Consider the following 21,711-nt stretch of genomic DNA (forward strand, 5'->3'; position numbering starts at 1 on the left):
CCCTGTTGTAATCTCAGAATCTAAAACAATGCTTGGCATTTAAAAGGCCCTCAATAAATATTTGTGGAGAGAATAAACTTAGGGAAGATGCCTACAAAGTAATAAGGAATAAAAGCCTCATTAGAAAATGGTCTTATTTTAATTCAAATGTATATACAATATCCAGTGTTTAATTATATGAAAATGAGTGATACTATTAAGAAAACTATTCCTGCCTTTTTCAATTTTCCAATCAGTGTGCATTTAACCTGATTCCAGCTCCATTGTTCACCTGATGGCATATAACCAAAGTGTAGGTATAATTTCTTATAACCGTGAAAAGCTTCTGTAGGATTGCCTGGTCATTTGAAACTGAGCCTATAAACTGGAACAGATGTCCAAGCATCACAGGATGGTGACCAGACATATACCTGTCCTATTTTATGCCTGATGGCAGGGGACATTTTTCTAAAGGATTCCAATTTTTTATAAAGAATTAGAAAGGGAAATAGAAAGTTGGATGGGAAAACAGAGCCTGAAAAGTAAACACAAATGATTCAGATTTCCTCAGAAGACAATGGAGTTTTCTTAAGGATCTGCCTGATTTCAAGATAAAGCTGAGATTTGCATGTCCCCCTCTCCCCAGTCCATGACCACTAGTGTGTTTCCATATTTCCTTTATATGCCCAAGTGGCAAAATTTTACCATTTCAGGACATAACGATGACAAAACAATTGGTGATGATCCACCCTACTCTGAACGTAAGACAGCTGTGCAAACCTTCAGACAGACCCAAGGGAGACTTGGGGCTTCAGTACTTCTGAGAAAGCCAAGACAGTCTTTGATCAACCCCAGGAAGCCAACCCCCACCCTCTTCAACATCACACTCCCAGGAAAGCCAGGGATATATCAATTTCATGAATATGCTAGCTAGGATACATGCTGGATAAATGGGGAAAAGCAAGAGAAAGCCCTGATGAAAGAGCAGTGGGGGGCCAGTCACCAAATGTAACTGCACCCTTTCTGAAAGGGTGTTTGTGCAGGTGTGGGGGGCAGCCAATTCTGAAAGGACCTTTGGCCCTTTGGCCTGGCCAGGCCATATACAGTTTGGCCATGATGCACCATGGCTTAGCCAAAGCCAGTCATAGAGGGGAAACCTACTTCCTTCCCTTGAAATTAATCTTTCTCTACAATGTGTAACATCACTCCATGGTTTGTTTTTGGTTTTTATGTTGTGCTACTTGGAGAAAATATCCTGAGTATTTTTGTTTTTGCTCTCTCTCTCACCTTTGTTTTTTATGGAATGAAGCCTCTGAAAATTACCAGGCAACAGAAACACAAGCCAATAGAGAATGGTGTGTAGTAAAACTAAAACAAATTCAATCAATCGTTTATTTTGTACCTACTATGCTCAAGACACATAGTAAATGGACACTTTGAACAATGGAACAGAGAACGGCAGAAATCAGGACCTTTACTCAATATTTTTTTGAAATTTATTCTGTTGTCTAGGAACAAAATAGTGATGATTTATTTTTTTGAGTATTTTAATTAGACTTTTATTTTTATTTTTCTTTAATTTTTTTTAATTTTTTTATTAACATATAATGTATTATTTGTTTCAGGGGTACAGGTGTGATTCATCAGTCTTACACAATTCACAGTGCTCACCATAGCACCTGCCCTCCCCAGTGTCCATTACCCAGCCACCCCATCCTTCCCACCCCCCTCCGAAATGGTGATTTAAAATCTTAAAAGGACATTTCTTCTTTAAAATTAGGGTTCTAATGAAAAGTAGACTAATGATGTTCCAGAAAAAATATGATTCCATACAATATTTCTATCTTTTGTTTGCCCCATCTAGATCCACTTTCTATCCTTCTCCACTCTGTTTTGTGCCCTAGGAAGCTGGTCTCTATGGGCTATAATTATAACAAGGAATCTTTTGTCCTCTGCTCCTGGTAGTGTTTGGCCAATGGGAGGCTCTGGCAGGAAACTGGAGAAAGGAGAATAAAGTCAGGGTATTTATTTCTCAGAAATCTTCTTATAACCAGTGAAAACCAGCTCTGTCACTTGACCAACCCCTCTTAAGTTGGCCCTACACACATAACTCTTTTACTGGGCTACGGTAACTGTTCAAATCTCTTGCCCCTCAGCCTTACATGTCTACTGGGCTTGTAGTTTCCCTGCAGTCTGCTCAGAGCTTTGCAAATACTCTCAATTTATTAAGTACTCTCTTCAATTGTCCTGTCTGCTTCCAGCAAGGACCATGGCTAATGCAAATCTCTAGCCTGCCAATGGAGGATATGGACCAGAGTAAGGAGAAAGAGCCAGGGAAGATAGGGAGACAGAAAGTACAGAAGAAAGAGCAAGGAATGTGTGTTATGATCCTTATCTCTGACTAGGTGGAAGAGTGTGAGACACAGAGTCCAGGCATATGGATTAGTCTTGAACAGAGGCATCATCTTCTTGGACTGCAGGAAATAGAGTCATGGCAGATATAAAGACCTTATCAGTGTGTGGGCTGGAAATAAAGGTAGTTTACACCTGATAGTCATAATTTTCTTAGCAAGGTAGGAATCAAAGTCATTTGCTAAGAGTGAATGAGATGTGAGGAAGGTAAGAGGTGTGAGGATCGTGTTGAAACTTTAGACTAGCTGCTGCCAGAAGGGAAAGAGTTTTCTCACCTGATGCATGTAAACTAGATTCAAAGAAAAGCCCAGGTGATTCTGGAAACTATGATTTGTCATGGTACCAATCCACGTAAGGGTGGTGATTTTTCTCCAGCAGCTCTCGGAAGTCCTCATATAAGAATAGAAAAGTGGATGACAAAAATGACCCAATGGGCAATTTCAAGACAAGAAAAATGAAACTACTGAGGTACAAGTACAATGATTTAAAATAGTAAGGGTTCTGGAGCTAGACAGAAACTCAGTACAACTCTTTCCAGCCACATCACCTGAGGCAAGATATCTAACCTTTCTTGGTCATACTTTCTTCATCTTTGAGTTAACCATAATAATAATATCTAACCATAGAACTTTTTTTAGAATTAGATGTTATATATGTAAGGTGGTTAATAACATACCAAATGTCTAGAACATGCCTAATAAACGTTACCTTTTGTTATTACTCATAAAGTGTTGAGAGTGTTGGGGGGAAGTAATAGTTAAATAATGCCGTGGAAGTCTAGGCTAGTATGGGGAAGAAGTCAAGCCATGAAGGAGTCTTGTGGACTGAGGGAAAGGAAGGAAATGAGAGACTGGAGATCATAGTGAGGTCCAAGCTGAGAGTACTCAGGACAAAAGAAAGGACTAAAGACATGGAGAGTTGGTTATTGGAGTTTATAATTTCAGAGGTGATGCAGAGAGCTGATCCAGGCTAGTATTGTCAGACAGGTGGGATATGATGCTCTCCTCCACAGCCCAAAGACAGCACTACCCTCATCATGGTATACAGTCCGGTTGAAGATGGAAGAGGACTGAGTCAAATGTGATTACCCTCAAGTAATGAAAGAGTGCCTTGAAAGCTAGACAATAACAATGGTAAGATTGGCAAAGGGAGGGGAGAAGTTGTGGATGGCATCTTTGTGCTCTGTGAGGTGAGAGAGCAACTGTCTCTACTCAAGAGAGCTGAGAGAAGATGGCATCCTTAGGACAAGAGCCAGCTTTCGGTTCAAATGCAAAGTGAGGTAATCTCAAACATCAGGCCATAAAGGGCTTTCTTGATGAAGTAATACACAATTCAATTTATTTTCTAAAATATGTGTTTTAATTTATAGTAAAATAGAGTATGCTTCATTCTTTAAATGGAAAACGTTAAAATGTACATATGATAAAATATTTAAATATGTATATGTAAGTATAAATAATCTTTATCACAGAAAAATATTTTAATTTTTCCTTTTTTTGGTTTGAGAATCCAATATAAAAGTTATACTTTGATGAAATTTATAATGTTAACTTTAATAGTATACTGACACAAGCAAAACATTTTACTTGAAAACACTTCTTTATCACATACCACTCAAAAATAATTAAATGAGGGACGCCTGGGTGGCTCAGTCAGTTAAGCATCTACCTTAGACTCAGGTCATGATCCCAGGGTCCTAGGATCGAGCCCCGCATCGAGCTCCCTGCTCCACTGGAAGCCTGCTTCTCCCTCTACCTGTCTCTCTCCCTGCTTGTGTGCTCTCTCTATCTCTCTCTGCCAAATAAATAAATAAAATCTTTAAAAAAATAATTAAATGAATACTAAACTCTGAAAAAGGGTCAAAAGAATTACATAATATTGCAAAGGAGAGTCATAATTTAAAAATATGGTCAAGTGAAGTGAAGTGAAGAAAAAGTGTTGGAAAATATACTGTGAAGAGACAAAAGATAAAGAGGAGCTTCTTGCTGGTATCGTGATGTCTGTGACAGTGCTGGTGAGCAAGAGGGCAGCAGAGGGACGAGTGGTGGAGGAGTGAGCTTCAGGTAAGAAGATGAGGAAGCAGGACGGTGGAACTGGAGAAGCTGCAGTGTAGGAGATGTGGTGACAGATTTAGAAGCACACAGGGACTGGCCAGACAAGGTTTCACCGGTGGCAGGCAATCATCCAGGGGACCAGGAGCATAATGACCTTGCAGAGTGTGACCTGGCCAATAGACCCCAAATGTTGTTTGTTCTAGAATCCAGACAGAACCCTGGTGAGGGGCCATGTTGGTGACCCTATGGAGGAGATGGCAGTAAGAGTGAGAAACCACCCTGTCTGAAAGCAGACCCTGCACAGAGAGTAGAGGTCGCTTCAGGGACCATCGCCTTCTGGTAGCATCCCCTGTGGCTGTAATGATATGAGGATCTGAGGTTCTCATGGCCCCAGGGAGGGCTGGAGGGGCTGAGGGCACTGGGCTCCTAAGAAGATACCCCTGGCCACAGGTTAAATATGGAAGCTTAAAAACAGAGGTCGACTTTGAATGCCTCTCACGTCTCCGTTGTTAAGAGAGCAAATCCTAAGAGTTCTCATCACAATAATTATTCCCTCTGTTCTTCTTTTCTTTCTTTCCTTTTTATTGTACCTATATGGGAATATAGATGTTAGCTGAACCTAATGTCATTTCACAATAATGTAAACAAAACCATCATGCTGCATGCCTTAAACATATACAGGGATGTTTATCAATTATTTCTCAATAAAACTAGAGAAAACAAACAAGGTAAAGAGAGGTTTTTTTGGTTTTTTGGTTTTTTTTAGATTTTATTTATTTATTTGACAGAGAGAGAGACAGTGAGAGAGGGAACACAAGCAGGGGGAGTGGGAGAGGGAGAAGCAGGCTTCCCGCGGAGCAGGGAGCCCGACGCCGGACTCGATCCCGGGACCCTGGGATCATGACCTGAGCTGAAGGCAGGCGTTTAACCAACTGAGCCACCCAGGCGCCCCGAGAGTTTTTTAAAGACATAAATCTATAAGGAGAAAGAAAATAGAAATACATAATTCTCCCCACTCCCCCCGCCCACTAGGAGAAGACTAGATGTTTCTTAGACAGTCTAGTAAGGCTGGCTTCAAGGAAGGCCAGGCACAATGGAGGGCCAGAGTCCCACACGGGGATGACAGGAGAATTTATGCACCGAATAGTAAGACACACAGCTCCATCCTCTTTCTGACTCTTAGAATAGAAACAGCCACACTCATAAGCCCCTAACAGAAAATTAAAAGACCCCTTTCTGGATAAACTGACCGGCCCAGTGAAACAACATGGTCCAGTTACCCCATGGGGAGCCCTTCAGTCCACAAGCCTTGCAGAGAGGTTACCTTTTCCAAATTTCACTCTCAGATATTAAATGCTGCCATAGATCATTAGCTCTCTGAGGAAAGCCTGAAAAATGATGGACAGAGACCAAAACAAATAAACAAAAAGGCCTTGAAGGAGAGAGAAGGAAAAAAATGTTTTAATTATCATTAATGTCCTCATAGAGATAAGAAAAGATATTGAATCCATGAAACAGAACATGATGCTATTTTTAAAAGGAACATTCCAAGAACAAGAAAGATTCTTGGAAATTAAAAATATGAGAGCACAAATAAAACACTCAATACAAGGAAGCTGGAAAAGAAGATAAAAGATTTTAAAGAGTAAAACAAGAGATTTAAAAAGAAGAAGAAACTGAAGTCTTATGAAATTTGGAGAATCAGACCAGTATGTTCAATGTCCAAAGATTTTGAAGCGCAGAAAGAATTATTTAATATAGTAGTAATACAAAAGTAACACAAAAGTAATACAAAAGTAGTAATACAAAACTGTAGCTCAGTAGTTTCTAGATTGAAAGGGCATTAAATAAATAAATAAAATCTTTAAAAATAAATAAAAATTTTAAAATAAGTTAAAAAAAAAAGAAAGGGCCTACCAAGTCACCCACATAATACCTTTTTAAAAAAGAAGAACCAGAACACATTCCAAGAGAAAACACAAATCCTATCAAGGGATAAAAATCAGAATAACAATGGCTTTCTCAGTGGCAGCTCTGGAAGTTAATGAGGCAGGGAATTAATTCCTTCAAAATTCTGAGAGAAAATGATTTTTTACTTAGAATTCTACACCTAGCCAAAATATCAAACTAGAAACTAAAATAATCTTTTGACACATAATGTGTCAGATAACTTAACTTCCCAAGCTACTGAGCAATAAAACTCTCCGCTGAAACAAAAGAAAAACCCAAAAGAGATGATAACTCAGGATCCAGAAAATGTGGTAGCATCAGAGACAAAGAGAAGATTCTAAAGCCATCTAAAGAATTAAAACTTATCTTACAAAAAAATCAGGAATCAAAATATATCAGCCTATATTTTTTTAAAGATTTTATTTGTTTATTTGAGAGAGAGAGAGAGAGGGAGAGAGAGAGAGAGCATGCACAAGTGAGTGGGGGGAGGGGCAGAGGGATAAGCAGACACCCTGCTGAGCGGGGACCCCCCACAAGGATCTCCATCCCAGGACCCTGGGATCATGACCTAAGCCGATGGCAGACACTGAACTGACTGAGCCACGCAGGTGCCCCTTACATCAGCCTTTTAAATAGTAATAATGCATGCTGGAAGAAAAGAGAACATAGCCTTTAAATTTCTTAGAGAAAATAACTTTCAACCTAGAACTCTTTATCCAATCAAACTATCTATCAAGTGTTGGAGTAAGTAAACGTTGGTTTGTGCCCATGCTATATAGGGTTAGATCTTGGGACTATCACCTCCTCCTGTGGCTGTGGGGAAGCTGTTCTATCATAAGGCCCAGATCAGGCATCACCTCTACCTGCTACGCCGTTTGCAAGCAGCCTTACTATATATGGCACAGGCTGTGCACTGCACAAATAAGTGAGGTAAAAGGTAAACGGGGGATTTACATAAAGAATGATCTTGGTACTCTCTGGTGCTGTTCAGTTTTGGAACAGGTCGCAGTCATAGCAGGCACGAAGAGATAATCTTCTAGCAGTTTAGGTTTGAAGATTACAAACCCGTGAAATAATATTCAGTATCATGCACTTGGGAAAAAGCCAGACAGCAATCTGCCACTTAATAAATAAGTTCAATGATCATAAAAATAATACTGCAGAACTGTGCCTGTTAGCTATTTCAACATATATGTGCTGATCATATTTTCCCTTTTTTACAGTCTTTCCATTGTAAATAAATGTGGAAAGAGTGCAAGCAAAGGTTTTATGTTCTTCAAAGAATTACTCATTCTGGATTCTGAAACATTACCAAACCTGTTATCTATAATTCATTAGTAAACTCACAGGCTATGATCGCTTGGGGTGGGGTAGGGATAAAAGAATAAAGTACAATGTGAGAGCTCACTGGATTGCATTTCAGAGGAAACCTCTCTGGGCTTGACGTCTGAGTTAGCCAATCTGAAATTTAAAACCACAAAGCAAAGCACACACCAATTAAATTCAAAAGAAAAGCAAATAAAAAATATTTCATCAGAAAATTTCAGATCCTCAAAAGATATTACAAACTGAATATCAGAATATTTAAAGGCCTGTAAATGAGGTAAGAATTCAGAATATGACAATTATTTCAAATAACATTAAGTACCACCACGTTTATGCATTTTTCAATTATTAAAATCTTAAATGTATCTTGTATATATCACCCTCTCCACCTTTATGAAAATGCTACCCTTCACCAGAAGTATCTTCTCTACCATCCAAACCTTACCCAACATTCAGAACCAGGTGAAAACTTCAGTATCTCCTCCTATGCCTTTCCTGACCTCCTTATCCCATTATTTTTGCTTTCATGTGCCACCCCATAGCACCATTACCTTGGTTCATAACGAATGAAGTAGCAGGTCTTATTTCCTCAATTAGGTTTTAAGCTTCAAAACCTTACCGTGGACTCCATGTACCCAACAGCACTTAGCTGAATGCTGGAACATAGTAGGCACTCAGTAGATTCTCTCCAATTATGTTTCTATGTCATACAACAGAAAGGGAATGTTTCTTTCCTTGCATCAGGACAAAGTGTTTCTTTAATTAGGAACATGGTGTACAACCACACATTCAAACCTTTGCATAAAATAGCCCTTGCCTAAAAAGGAACATAGAAACACCATACCATATTTTTAAAGACATTTTCATTTTCCAGGCCATCTTTTATCTAAGACCATGATCTCAAATACCATGACAGTTCTAAAATGTATGCCCACAGCCCAGACATCTTTTCTGGGCTCTGGAATTATATATCTACTACCTCCTCTGTTTGAACATCTCACAAACACCTCAATTTAACTTACTCTAAATTAAACTCAAGATCTACTCACTTTCTCAAAATAGAAGAAATTCAATGAATGGCCTCACCATCTACCCTGTCCTATGAGCCAGGAACTCTGTGATTATGCTTGAATCTCTCCACCATTAATCTCCCCCAACCCATCTATTGTCAGACCCCCTTTCCCATAACTGACCTACTGTCACTCAAATATATGCACCCCTCCATCTCCTTTGCCATCATCCAGTCTACCCTATTGTTATCTGTTGCCTGAGTCAGCCACAACCTAATAACTAGTCTCTCTGGAGCCAAGCTTGTCACCCTTCCAATCCATCTTCCATGCAACAACCAATACAGTCTTTTTACACAAATATGGTATCACTTCCAGGCTGAAAACCTTCCATTGGTTTCTCACTAGACTTAGAATGATATCTGTAGTGGATGCCATGGTGTGCATTCAGGTCTTCCCCCTCAGAACCAAGGCATACATTCCCCCAGCTGCTGGGCATGAAGCTCTCAGCTGAATCTATCTCCATGACTTGGCCTCAGATAAGAGACACCTCAACCTAGATCACACTCTCTTCCTCAGGGAAGGTCCCATTCAACCAGTAGTCAACTGGCCCTTGAAAAACAAGACAGCTCTCTCACCTAAACTTATGATAACTCTGAAGGGCCCTCCCAGTTCCTTACAGGATGAAGTGACAAGTTTCTTGAGACTCTCTTATAGTCCAACTTATCTCTCTGCCCAGTCCTACTTTCTCCATTCTTGAGACTGTCTTATAGTCCAACTTATCTCTCTGCCAGTCCTACTTTCTCCACTCTCCCATAGGTATTGATCCCTAGAGTGCTCACCAACAAACTTCCTCCATGCTAATCTGTTTCTCACAGTCTGCTTCTTGGGGATCCTGACTTGAGATAACATCCTTAACATGATCTAGAAGGTCATACATGATCTGACCTCTGCTGACCCCTATACCATGGTTCCCCAAGCCCTCAATACTCGTGCCACTCTATCCTTTCAGTTCCTTGATTATGGAATTTTTCTTTCTGCCTTAAGACATATCTTAGACTCTACCTGGAACATTTAGTGCCAGCTCACCTCTACTGCCCAATCCCTTCATCACCATTGTTTCAACTCTTTGTCTGATTAATCCTTACTCTATATTCAAATCTTAACTACAGCTCAAAGAAGTCTTCCCTTGCCCCCAAGACTAGCTAGTTCCCTTTTATCAGTTCTTATAGGCTATTATACTTCTCTTTTGAGGTACTTTAAAAGTACTATAATGAGATACTTTGTAATTAATTGTAATATCTGCCTCCTTTGATATAACATCTGATCCACATCTCCCTTACTTGCTACTATAGTTCTAGCACAGAACTTTGCACATAGCAGGCACTCAAAAGGTACCAAAGCACCTTATATAACATGTTTAATGATCGGTGGTCTCACCGGAGCTATACAATCCAATCCTCTTAGGGTAACAGTAAATAAATAAGAACATATAAAGTACTTGCCAAGTCACATATATCTACAAAGGAAGGATATGTTGATAGCTTAGTTCAACCCCTGGTCCTCCTGAAAATGAAATAACCCATGGTTCCCAGCCTTCCAACAAAGAATTCCAGAAGTTACCTGAGAAACTGCAACTACTCTGCAAAATTGCCAAAGCCTGTCAGCAAAGAAATCCAATAAGAGAAATCTTCCTAGAAATCTGTATGGGGCAAAAAGAGGAGGGGATCAGGATTCAGTATGTGTTAAGAGGAAGACTGACTAACCCAAAATAGAACAGACTCTGAATAGTAGGTATGTTCCAGGTTGAGAACAATTGAGAAAACTATGGATAGAGATGCCTACATGTGTTGGGATGATGTGGAAGAAAGCAATGTGGGCATATATAAAGCACTTTAAGTTTTTATAATATGGTGCATGACCAGCTTAAATGTGGCTCTTCATTTTTACCTAGAGTGTAGACACAAAAGACAATAATAAATAAGATAATTATAGCAAGTCTGATCTTAAAATTCTTTCAATCACTAAACATGCCTGTTTTTAGACTCTTCTAAAATCCAATTTTGGATATTGGGATTGAAGAAAGAGTGATTTACATGGACAAGTTTTTAATCCAAGTTCTCACACAGCATGGCTCTAGCACATTGTGTGGCTGATTAATTCCAATGGAAGCATAATTATATCTTTGGGATTCCAGGATGAGTCAGCAAATAGATGTGTGGTGGTAATGGCATCATCACCTGCCCTGTAGTCAAGTTTCATAGTGAATAACCTTAAGATCTGGAGTCAGGAGCCAGCTTAGGGTAGAAAATCAAGGAGGAATTCTGAATCTAACAAGAATACTTGTGAGATAGTATATATAAAGCAAGTACAAAATGATACATTGGTATTCAGGGGGAAAAAAGTTACAGGTAAGGATTTGAATGTAATTAGGAAGTCAGTAACAAGAGATGGATAGAGAGAAATGTATAAAACCAGAAGCTTCATATTAAGAACAGAAACTAGAAATGAGCTATAGATAATTCAGAAATAGACTTTAAAGTCAGAGTTAGAAGTTAGGAGTTCAAGAAGTAATTTGCTGGTGCTGTACTTAGAAGCCAGTGGATTTGGGGGCCACAAAGGCTCAGAGGTGTTGCTTTGGAGGCATTGCTATGGCATGCTTCTGGAACTACCCTTCCAGCCCTTTACAGTGTTGTGTCCTTTCTTTGCCAGAGAACAATGTGGGCAGCTGATAAAAGCGAATATATGTCTTGAGCATCGATTATATTCATTCACTGAAACAGACATCTTGGCTTATTTACAACCAAAATCACCTTCTTGTTTGAAAGGGAAGTTGAGTAGAAGGATTTTTCTTAACCCAAATAACCTGAATAATGGCCTCAACTATTCTCTCCCTCTGTGCCAAAGGCACACTGAATGCAAGAAAAGCATCTGTGACTAATCAAAACAGGTTCACCACCACCCCCACTCCTCCAGGCCCAAACACTTAACTGGAAGTTTCCTTGGCTGTGATGGAGCCTAAACCTCATTACAGAGAGTTAATCCAAGGCCTCCAGGAACAGGAAAATGATCCATGGCCATTTCAAGAGAGCATAAGTGAGCACACAGTAACCCCCAAAGAAACAGCACTCTTTCGAGGCACTCATCTGTAATGCTGTGTACAGGCACGTTGAAAAGGCAGAGAAGTTGATGGCTGAGCACACATACTATTTGGAGAGCAAGTCCCCAGTGCATTTATTTTGAACTTAATGAAATAAAAGTAGACTGTACAGTGATACAGGCATGGGGATGACAAAGAGAATTAAGAAATCTAGGATTTGAAAGAAAAGACTAGATGGGAAGATAGGAAGAACAACCAATGGCCTTTCTCACTCAAAGTCTAAGGCCCTATAAACACTCTCACAGAATGTTCTCCATGCATCTTACAATTTTTAACAGAGTGCCAAGCAAAGTTTACTCTCCCATCCAAATCCAAAGGCTGAATCTGAGAGCCAAGCTTCCCCCTCAGTAACTATACCACAAGGATGGGAAGAATACCAGAAGCAGCAAGTTCCTGGCTCCATGCCATCTGCTTTATTACTTATTAACTTATTTTATATAGCCTTCAGCATGGCAAGAAAAGCTTCCTTTAATTATCGACAGGAATGAAGAAGCCACAAGGGGAAATCAGAGCCAGAGAACTGCAACCGCACTGATTACAGCCTGGCTCTTATCAAAGCTGACACAGGGTCCAGGCTGTGCAGATATGGGGCTGGAAGCCTGAGGCATGCGTGGGAGGGAACCTGGAAGGCACCACTCCATGCTGGGTAATTCTGTTGGAATGAATTCTCAATGAGGAGGGGCTTTTTCTTCTTCTCTTTCCTCTTCTTCCAGTTCAGGGAAGTTGAATGCCAAGGTTGCCAGAGGAAAAAAAAACATACAGACAAGGTACACAACTTTTATATGCAGGTGGCCTACATGGCAGAGCAGATGGAGCCTGGAGGTGGTGATGAGGGTAAAGGAAGAGATCATTAAGCAGAGGCGCTGGTTCAAAGGCAGCCTTCAAGCCTGTGCATAAGGACAAACATTACCACTGGGCTCTCTTGTGAGCAAGTAGAGAAGTTGAGAATGTACTAGATGGGCTGGAGAACACCTGGGAGCCCCTGCCCCAGCCCAAACATACCTCCCCTTCTGGCTTCCATAGTGTCCAAGAAATCATCATTGGAGGATCAGATTCAGTACTGCCTTCTCCCTAAAGATACTAATAACCTTCTCATGACTGTGTTTGTCCCAGTTTTACCAGGAAAAGCACTTTGGAGAGAGAAGGGGGAGGAGACACAACAGAATCTTGAAAAAAGACATTGGGAGAACTGAAAACAAACCACCCACTTCCCTAACTTCCAAGGCCTATGGAATTTCCAGAATGTAGCATCTAAGGGATCTTCTGATTCTGTGCTACAGTACAATTCTGTTGTGGAGAAATTTCTTATGTCATGCCTTTGGTTAGCCTCCAAGAAGAAGACATACCTATGCAAGGCAACAGGGGTAGGCAAGAATGAGCAAATGCAGGGAGACATTTCCATGGGCACCTACAGAAAGAAAGTCAGCTCTCTTGTCTTCAGAAAACTCTGGCACACTTGAAAAGGCCACTGGAACCCAAAAAACCCCCACCACACAAAAAACTAAGATGCTCTAGTGGTAGAAAAAGCACTTGGCCAAGAGTCAAGTCAGCCCAGCCTGAATGACAGCTATCACAATGAAATGCTAGATGACATGCAGAGTGTCCTGTGCATCCGACGGCTGATGAAAATTTGCAGCACCGTGGAGGAGGAGAAAAGTGCCTGCCTAAAGTACGCTTGCAGAAAAAAGGTGAACTGTAGAATTTTGACAGTGAAAAGCTTGGTGAAACAGGCAACATTGTAGGATAGAACAACTTTGTGGACAGGGTCAGAAACAAAAAAAAAAGTTGAATGAAAGAAAATGGCAGACAGGGTCAGGGGGATGGCACTTCATGATCTCTGGTAGGAAAAGCCCTAACAAATAGGCATGTGTGGAGGGGTGACTATAAGAGGAGAGTGTATTAAGGAAAAGCAAGCAAACAAGAAGAAAGAAGAAAGGAAAGAAAGAAAGAAAGAAAGAAAGAAAGAAAGAAAGAAAGAAAGAAAGAAAGAAAGAAAGAAAGAAAGAAAAGAAAAGAAAAGAAAAGAAAAAAAAAGAAAGAAAGAAAGAAAAAGAAAGAGAGAGAGAAAGAAAGAAAGAAAGAAGAAAGAAAGAAAGAAAGAAAGAAAAGAAAAGAAAAGAAAAAAAGAAAGAAAGAAAGAAGAAAGAAAGAAAGAAAGAAAAGAAAAGAAAAGAAAAAAAGAAAGAAAGAAAGAAAGAAGAAAGAAAGAGAGAGAAAGAAAGAAAGAAGAAAGAAAGAAAGAAAAAGAAAGAAAGAAAGAAAGAAAGAAAGAAAGAAAGAAAGAAAGAAAGAAAGAGAAAGAAAAAGAAGGAAGGAAGGAAGGAAAATTTTACCTTTTTATTTTTATAAGAAGCTAAAATGTTCTTGTAAAAATGTTTGGCTTACTGGACAGAGAAAAATAACTGCAAATTTGTATGGCATGTACATGTTCTTATAATAGGAGAGATAAAGTGAGATAAAGTACTTTGAGAAGATAATGTTATAGTTATAATTAATACCCTGAATTTGTCCCCCTAATCCAAGACTGACTTCTCTCCCACAATTTAAGGTCAAGCATCTTGGCCAGTGTCCAGGGAAACCCTTATGTCTTCATGTTGCTATAGTTTGCCTTAGTGTTGCTAGGATAGACATGGTTTATGATAAACCAGAATATAAGCTTATTCTTGAGTATTCTCTTCTATCTCAACTTTTGTCTCCCAAAATTGTGTGGCTTTGTAGATAGTATAGCAGATGGCGGGGAGGGAGGCTTGAGACTGGGTTTTCTTTATTGCCCCCGCCCTCTGTTCTCTGATTTGGGGAGAAAACAGGCCCCAAAGTTTATTCACCATCATCAGTACCAAATGCATGGTGGTCCTCATACACAAGTATAAAACAAATCAAAACCAACAAGCAAAAAAAAAAACCTTTCCACAGCAGATACCTCTAGGGAGGAAAATTGGGTGGTTTAAGACAAAGAGGTAGGAGAGAGATTGACTTTTCGGTGGAGACTTTGTACCTTTTCACCTGAGTGCTGTGTGCATTTATTCTATATTCAAAAGTAATTTTTAAATAGGAAATATATAAAATACTTGATTAGACACTATTGATGGAAACACTAGAGATTCCTGGTCTAAAGGAGCTTACAGTATCATTCAGGAGACAGGATATTATTTTAAAAGAAAAGAATAATAGATATTCTATACTGTCCCCTCCACTAACCAGCTGTCTAATAGTAACTAAGTTATTTAGCTACTCTGACTTCAATTTCTTTATTTGTGAAATGAGAAGACTGAACAAAGTAACCACCTAGCTCATTTCATTTGTGTATCATTCATTCATTCATTCATTTTATTTATCTATTCAAGAAAATTTTCGTAAGCACTGTATTAGTTGTCTTTTCCTGTATAACCACCTCAAAACTTAGTACCTTAAAATACCAACCATGTATTTAGCTCATAATTCAGCACAGTGGCAATTTGGGCAGGGCTCAGCTGTGTGGTTCTTCTTCTAGTCTCACCTGGGCTCACTTATGTGCCTAGGGCCAGCTAGGTGTCTCTGTCAGCTAAGGTGTCTCTGCTTCTGAGCCTTGGCTGGCTATCAGCTGAGAGAGCATGGCTCTCCTGTGCTCAGCCAGTCTACATTTGTTCACACGGTGGCTTGGGATTGCCAGAGTAGCAAGGGGGCAAAGTCCCAGTGAAAAAGCACTTTTCTTTTTCTTTATTTTATTTTATTCATTTATTTTTAGAGGTGGGGGCAAGGGAAAAGGAGAGAAAGAATCTCAAGCAGATTCCCTGCTGAGTGTGGATCCCGACGCAGAGTTCGATCTCACAACCCTGAGATCACAACCTGAGCTGAAATCAAGAGTTGGACACTTAACCAACTGTGACACCCAGCGGCCCTAAGAAAAGCGCTTTTCAAGTCTCTGCTTGCCTCACATTAGTCAATGTCCCGCTGACAACATCAAATTCAGGCCAGATTGAAGGAGTAGAAAAAGAGACTCCAAATTATACCGTCAATTACAAGGGGCTGTGGAAGAGGGAGAAGAATAATCTGTGGTCATTTTTTCAATCTACCACAAGCATCTTTGTTATGCCAAGTCCTTACCTTCAAGGAGCATACACTTTTATCCTTCCTGCCACTGAGTTTCTACTGCTAGCGAATGATAATTATGAAAATCTGGGGTGAGATGGATCGTAGGGCAAATCTCAGAAAAGAAATGAATAAGTCTATACAATTATTAAAGTTAGTTAAACAAAACCTTCTTGGGAGAGACTATCTGATCCCGAAATGTTTATTCAGATTTTTGTTAAATTTTTGCCTTATCCATTCATCTGTCAATGGACATCTTGGCTCTTTCCACAGTTTAGCTATTGTGGACATTGCTGCTATAAACATCAGGGTGCACGTACCCCTTCGGATCCCTACATTTGTATCTTTGGGGTAAATACCCAGCAGTGCAATTGCTGGATCGTATGGTAGCTCAATTTTAACTTTTTGAAGAACCTCCATACTGTTTTCCAGAGTGGAATCTGAAAAACAAACTGAGGGTTCTAGAGGGGAGGGGGGTGGGAGGATGGGTTAGCCTGGTGATGGGTATTAAAGAGGGCACGTTCTGCATGGAGCACTGGGTGTTATATGCAAACAATGAATCATGGAACACTACATCAAAAACTAATGATGTAATGTATGGTGATTAACATAACATAATAAAAAAAAATTTTTTTGCCTTAAAAAAATCTATTTGCAGATCTGCAGAACAGCATTACTGTGTTTGGACTCCTGAAGAGTTAAGAGAAGCAGTGACTGTTAACTGATTTCCCTTAGTGGGGCTCGTGAATTTTTTTTTTTTTTAACTACAGCTTGCAAAGCCATAAGATATACGACCACAGGGAAGGCAGGAATCAATCAATTAACAATGGGTTCCAAACACATACAGAGTTCCTAGCACTGGCCAGACACTGAAGAGATAAAATGAGGCAAAATACCATTGCTTCCATCTGGAAGCTTGGCATGCAGTTGAGGGAAAAAAAAAAAAAAAAAAAACTAACACATCCAAAGAGAGATAACAAACAATTCCAGGTAGCAAATGAAATGAAGATGTTGCATCCACAGCCCTCTGCAAGTATAACATTTCTCCAGGTGTTTCAGCTGTTCTTACACTATCTACTCCCACATTTCCTGCTGTGTCAAGTGTCCCATAGTAAATTACCCTGTGGAGAGGAAATGTTACTCAGTCTGACATCACTGGACTCTATCACACCCTCTCACACACCTGCTCACAACCTCACATCCCTCACACACCTGTCATCACCCACAAAACACTCCCCTCCTCTAACCTATACATCAGCCTATAAATTCACATCTGAATTTTTCCGTTTAGATAAGCCATCCCTCCCAAACACGCAAACCCAGAATGAGGAGATGTCACTCTTTAAAAATTGTGGAAAAAATGCACTGGCAAAAGAAGTTCCAACTTTTCCTCCTTTATCGTAACTCTGAAGACAAATCAAAGTCTGTGTGGATAACAACCCAAAGGGCAGAAGAACCTTGAGATGGGAGGGTTACCTACTGAGAGGGCACCTTCCTGGGCATCAGAGGGCCTGAGTTTGAAAGATGATGTTAATATTTTCTCATGGTATAATTTGGGTCATGTGCACTGTGACTTTGAGCTTTCTTATCTTTCCAATGAAGGCAAAGAATATTACATCTCCCCGATTTACCTTATAAGGTTATTATAATTTTCCAATTTAATATATGATATTTCAAATCATTCTTTTGTTTTGTTTTGGTTTTGTTTTTTGTTTTATTATGTTATGTCAGTCACCATACATCATTAGTTTTTGATGTAGTGTTCCATGATTCATTGTTTGCATATAATACCCAGTGTTCCATCCAATACGTGCCCTCTTTAATACCCATCACCAGGCTAACCCATCCCCCCACCCCCCTCCCCTCTAGAACCCTCAGTTTGTTTCTCAGTGTCCATAGTCTCTCATGGTTCATCACCCCTTCTGATTCCCCCCCCTTCATTTTTCCCTTCCTACTATCTTTTTTTTCTTTTAACATATAATGTATTATTTGTTTCAGAGGTACAGGTCTGTGATTCAACAGTCTTGCACAATTCACAGCACTCACCATAGCACATACCCTCCCCAATGTCTATCACCCAGCCACCCCATCCCTCCCACCCCCCACCACTCCAGCAACCCTCAGTTTGTTTCCTGAGATTAAGAATTCCTCATATCACTGAGATCATATGATACATGTCTTTCTCTGATTGACTTATTTCGCTCAGCATTATACCCTCCGGTTCCATCCATGTCATTGCAAATGGCAAAATTTCATTCCTTTTGATGGCTGCATAATATTCCATTGTATATATATACCACATCTTCTTTATCCATTCATCTGTCGATGGACATCTTGGCTCTTTCCACAGTTTGGCTATTGTGGACATTGCTGCTATAAACATTGGGGTGCACATACCCCTTCGGATCACTACATTTGTATCTTTGGGATAAATACCCAGTAGTGCAATTCCTGGGTCATAGGGCAGCTCTATTTTCAACTTTTTGAGGAACCTCCATACTGTTTTCCAGAGTGGCTGCACCAGCTTGCATTCCCACCAACAGTGGAGGAGGGTTCCCCTTTCTCCGCATCCCCGCCAACATCTGTCGTTTCCTGACTTGTTAATTTTAGCCATTCTGACTGGTGTTTGGTGGTATCTCATTGAGGTTTTGATTTGGATTTCCCTGATGCCGAGTGATGTTGAGCACTTTTTCATGTGTCTGTTGGCCTATAAAATGCAAATAATCAATGGGTTAATAGCAATATATAGCCAGGGGTGATACTCAAAATACTTACTGACTGATGTGTGTTGGCAGGGACTAATCAAAGAGGACACCTAGCCCCCAGTATAAACACTGTCCAGTGGTCCTGGTGCTTACCAGCAGAATGCCAGCCTGTCTCAGAGGATCTCCATACAGTATGGAGGTGGGGAGTGGTATAACCAGCAAAGCAGGCACACAAAGCCTTCTGTGGGACCTGCCACTGTTCAAAAATAAGTACTTATGAAGGCACCCATACATTCCTAATGTTAATATGATTTTTTAAAAACTGAAACTTAAAATTTAAAAAAAGCACAATCATAATAAAACACTAAAAAATGACTTAAAACGGGATTTGAATAGTCCCATTTCCACACACTCTGAAGCATTTAGAAGACTTCTGAGTACTTTCACCTCCAAACTGACTAAAGAGCAAATGACTATCTACCACCACATAAGTGCCTTGTCTTTGCTGATGCCAAATGAAGTTTGCTTCCTTTGGGCTAATGATCAAAGAGGTTGCAGAAAAAATACTCACACATCAAAAGATACCATTTTCTGCATGTTACAATAAATTGGATATACCGCGCTCTAAGCCAGTGGACTTTAGTGTAACTAATATGTCAGATGTGTTCTCATAGGAAATTTAAAAAGTGAATTTAGGTCCTGTAAATGCCTAAAAGCCCCACTGCTAGGACCGATGCGTATCCAGACATGTCTGGCAAACCAGTGCACTAGACTTGCCAAAGGTCTATTTGAATGAGGGATGAAGAAACCTCCCAGGGGAGAATTCATTCCAAGGGAAGAGAAGGTCAAACAGATAAGCATGGCCTATGGGGTCAGGGAAGGGACAATTCTAAGGTCTGCATGGTGTTTGTCACTAGAATTTGAATCCTGTGGATGTGGTGAGGATTGGTGGCTATAGGATGGAGAATTTAGAGTTTTCAGCTATTAAATTTGGGGCCATAAGCTGCCCTGCTCTGGCAAGCCTCTAAACCCCCACCTACCCACCACCATCATTCCACCCATCTCTGGGACCTCAAGCACCCAGGATATCAACAGCTCTGCAGGACACAGCACTGTGGCATCCATAAGGTGCGGCTGTACTCAGGAGAAGCCCCATGAGTGCCCAGCAGATGGCAGTGGTGCCTGGCCCAGGTAGCTGAGTCTGTGAATGTCCTGCAGAAGAAAATTGTTCAGTGTCCAGCAGACACCACATGGCAGCTCACTGGGCTCCAGAACCTGGGCTGGAGGTGTCAGGAGGGAAGCGAAGCTCAAGGTTCTGGAATACCTATTGATTATTGATAATGTTGGATTGCCTCCTTCACCCAGGGCTCCGTAGCCTGGGACCTTGCCCGCTCTCCATCTCCTCCCATTTTCTAGCCAATGACTTCAAATTTGTGTCACCATCCCAAACTTTTCTTTTTTGTTTTTTGTTTTTTTTTTTTAAGATTGATTGATTGATTGATTGAGAGAGGGAGAGCACAAAGGAGAGGGAGAGGGAGAAGCAGGCTCCCCGCTGAGCAGGAGCCCCATCTGGGACTCGATCCCAGGACTCTGAGATCATGACCTGAGCCTAAGGCAGACACTTAACCAACTGAGCCACCCAGGCACCCCATCACAAACCTTTCTACTCCACTCCAGACTCACATATCTGTCTACTGGGTTTATCTCATTTGAATACCAAATGAAAAATGTCCAAAACTGAACTCCTAATCTTCTCCCCTCAAAAACAGCTTCAACCTGCAACCTTCCTTATCCCTCTTGATGGGACTTTCATCCTTCCAACTGATCAGGCAAAAATTTTTGCTAAAAAAAAAAAAATTGCCATCATCTTCACCTCCTTTCTTTTCCTCATCTTCACATCCAATTCATCAACAAATACTAAAATCCAGTAACTTCTCTACTGTCTTGGCAGCTTCTACTTTGGTCTAAGACCACATCTCTTTTGCCTGGATCACTTCAATACATCAAAGCGTGGACTTGAAACTCAAACTCTTATCTTTCTAGTGCCAGACGACAGGGGGTAAATAAGCAGGCAAGTTGGTTTCCATCAAAAAACCTGAAATGAGAAAACTCACAAAATGACCTCTATCAGGACGTGTGTGTCAAACATCCCTCAAGTAGAATTAATGTGACATGGAGTCCTTCCTATGAAAATCCTACCATTGCTTCAAGTTTCAGTAGCCTTCTTCCTCACATTCAGCCTTTCTCAACAACACTGTAGGGGGATCTTCTGGCCCAGAAGCCCTGTACAGAACTTACAGTACATATAGTTTACCTAGCATATGATTTCATTCTATCTTGTATTGCACGCTAATGTTTTCATGAGTGTTAATCTTGTTGTTCCAGCTAGATAATGAGGCAGAGGTCTTGGCTTGAGACAAAAGTGGGATTCAGAGGTGTCTGAGGTCTGGCCTGTGTGAAGACTGATAGGTGTGGCCACCATACGTTATTTGCATATAAAGTTTTTGCTTCAGATGATTTTGAGCACATGGGTGTGTGCCTTCCAGGGTTGGTGAGGGGAAGATCGGGAACTGGGGAAAGTGTGGAGTCTGACTTCAGATATTAGTTCCCTGCTTAGCCAATGGATTCAGGTCTGAGCCCAACTGAGAGGAAATCTCGGGAATTTTTTCCTTGGGCAAGTCTTAAGGCCAGGGAGCTAAGCTGTTCTGCTTTGATGTCTCCATGCTAAAGAGAAGCAGCGAACAGGTGAACCAAGCTTGCTGCCTGTTTCTCAGGGTCTCAAGCCTAGCAGGGAGGCTCAGAGTGGGTCAGGGTTACCAAAAGCAAATTTGAATTCCATTAAAAAAAAGTTCCTAGACCCTCTTCAATGACAGATTGGCTAAACTACTTACTAGCAGTTTACATTGGCAGATTACATAGTTGACCTGACTCCTTTCTTAATCTCCAAGTACAGCCATTTGTACAAACTTCTCCTCCCCTCTGCTACTCTGGTACCTCCCAGGTTGGTAAATCAAGGACAGAGTAAGGGGACCCTTGTTAAATATGGCATC

Source organism: Halichoerus grypus, chromosome 3 (assembly GCF_964656455.1).
Source record: "Halichoerus grypus chromosome 3, mHalGry1.hap1.1, whole genome shotgun sequence".
Lineage (NCBI taxonomy): Eukaryota > Metazoa > Chordata > Mammalia > Carnivora > Phocidae > Halichoerus > Halichoerus grypus.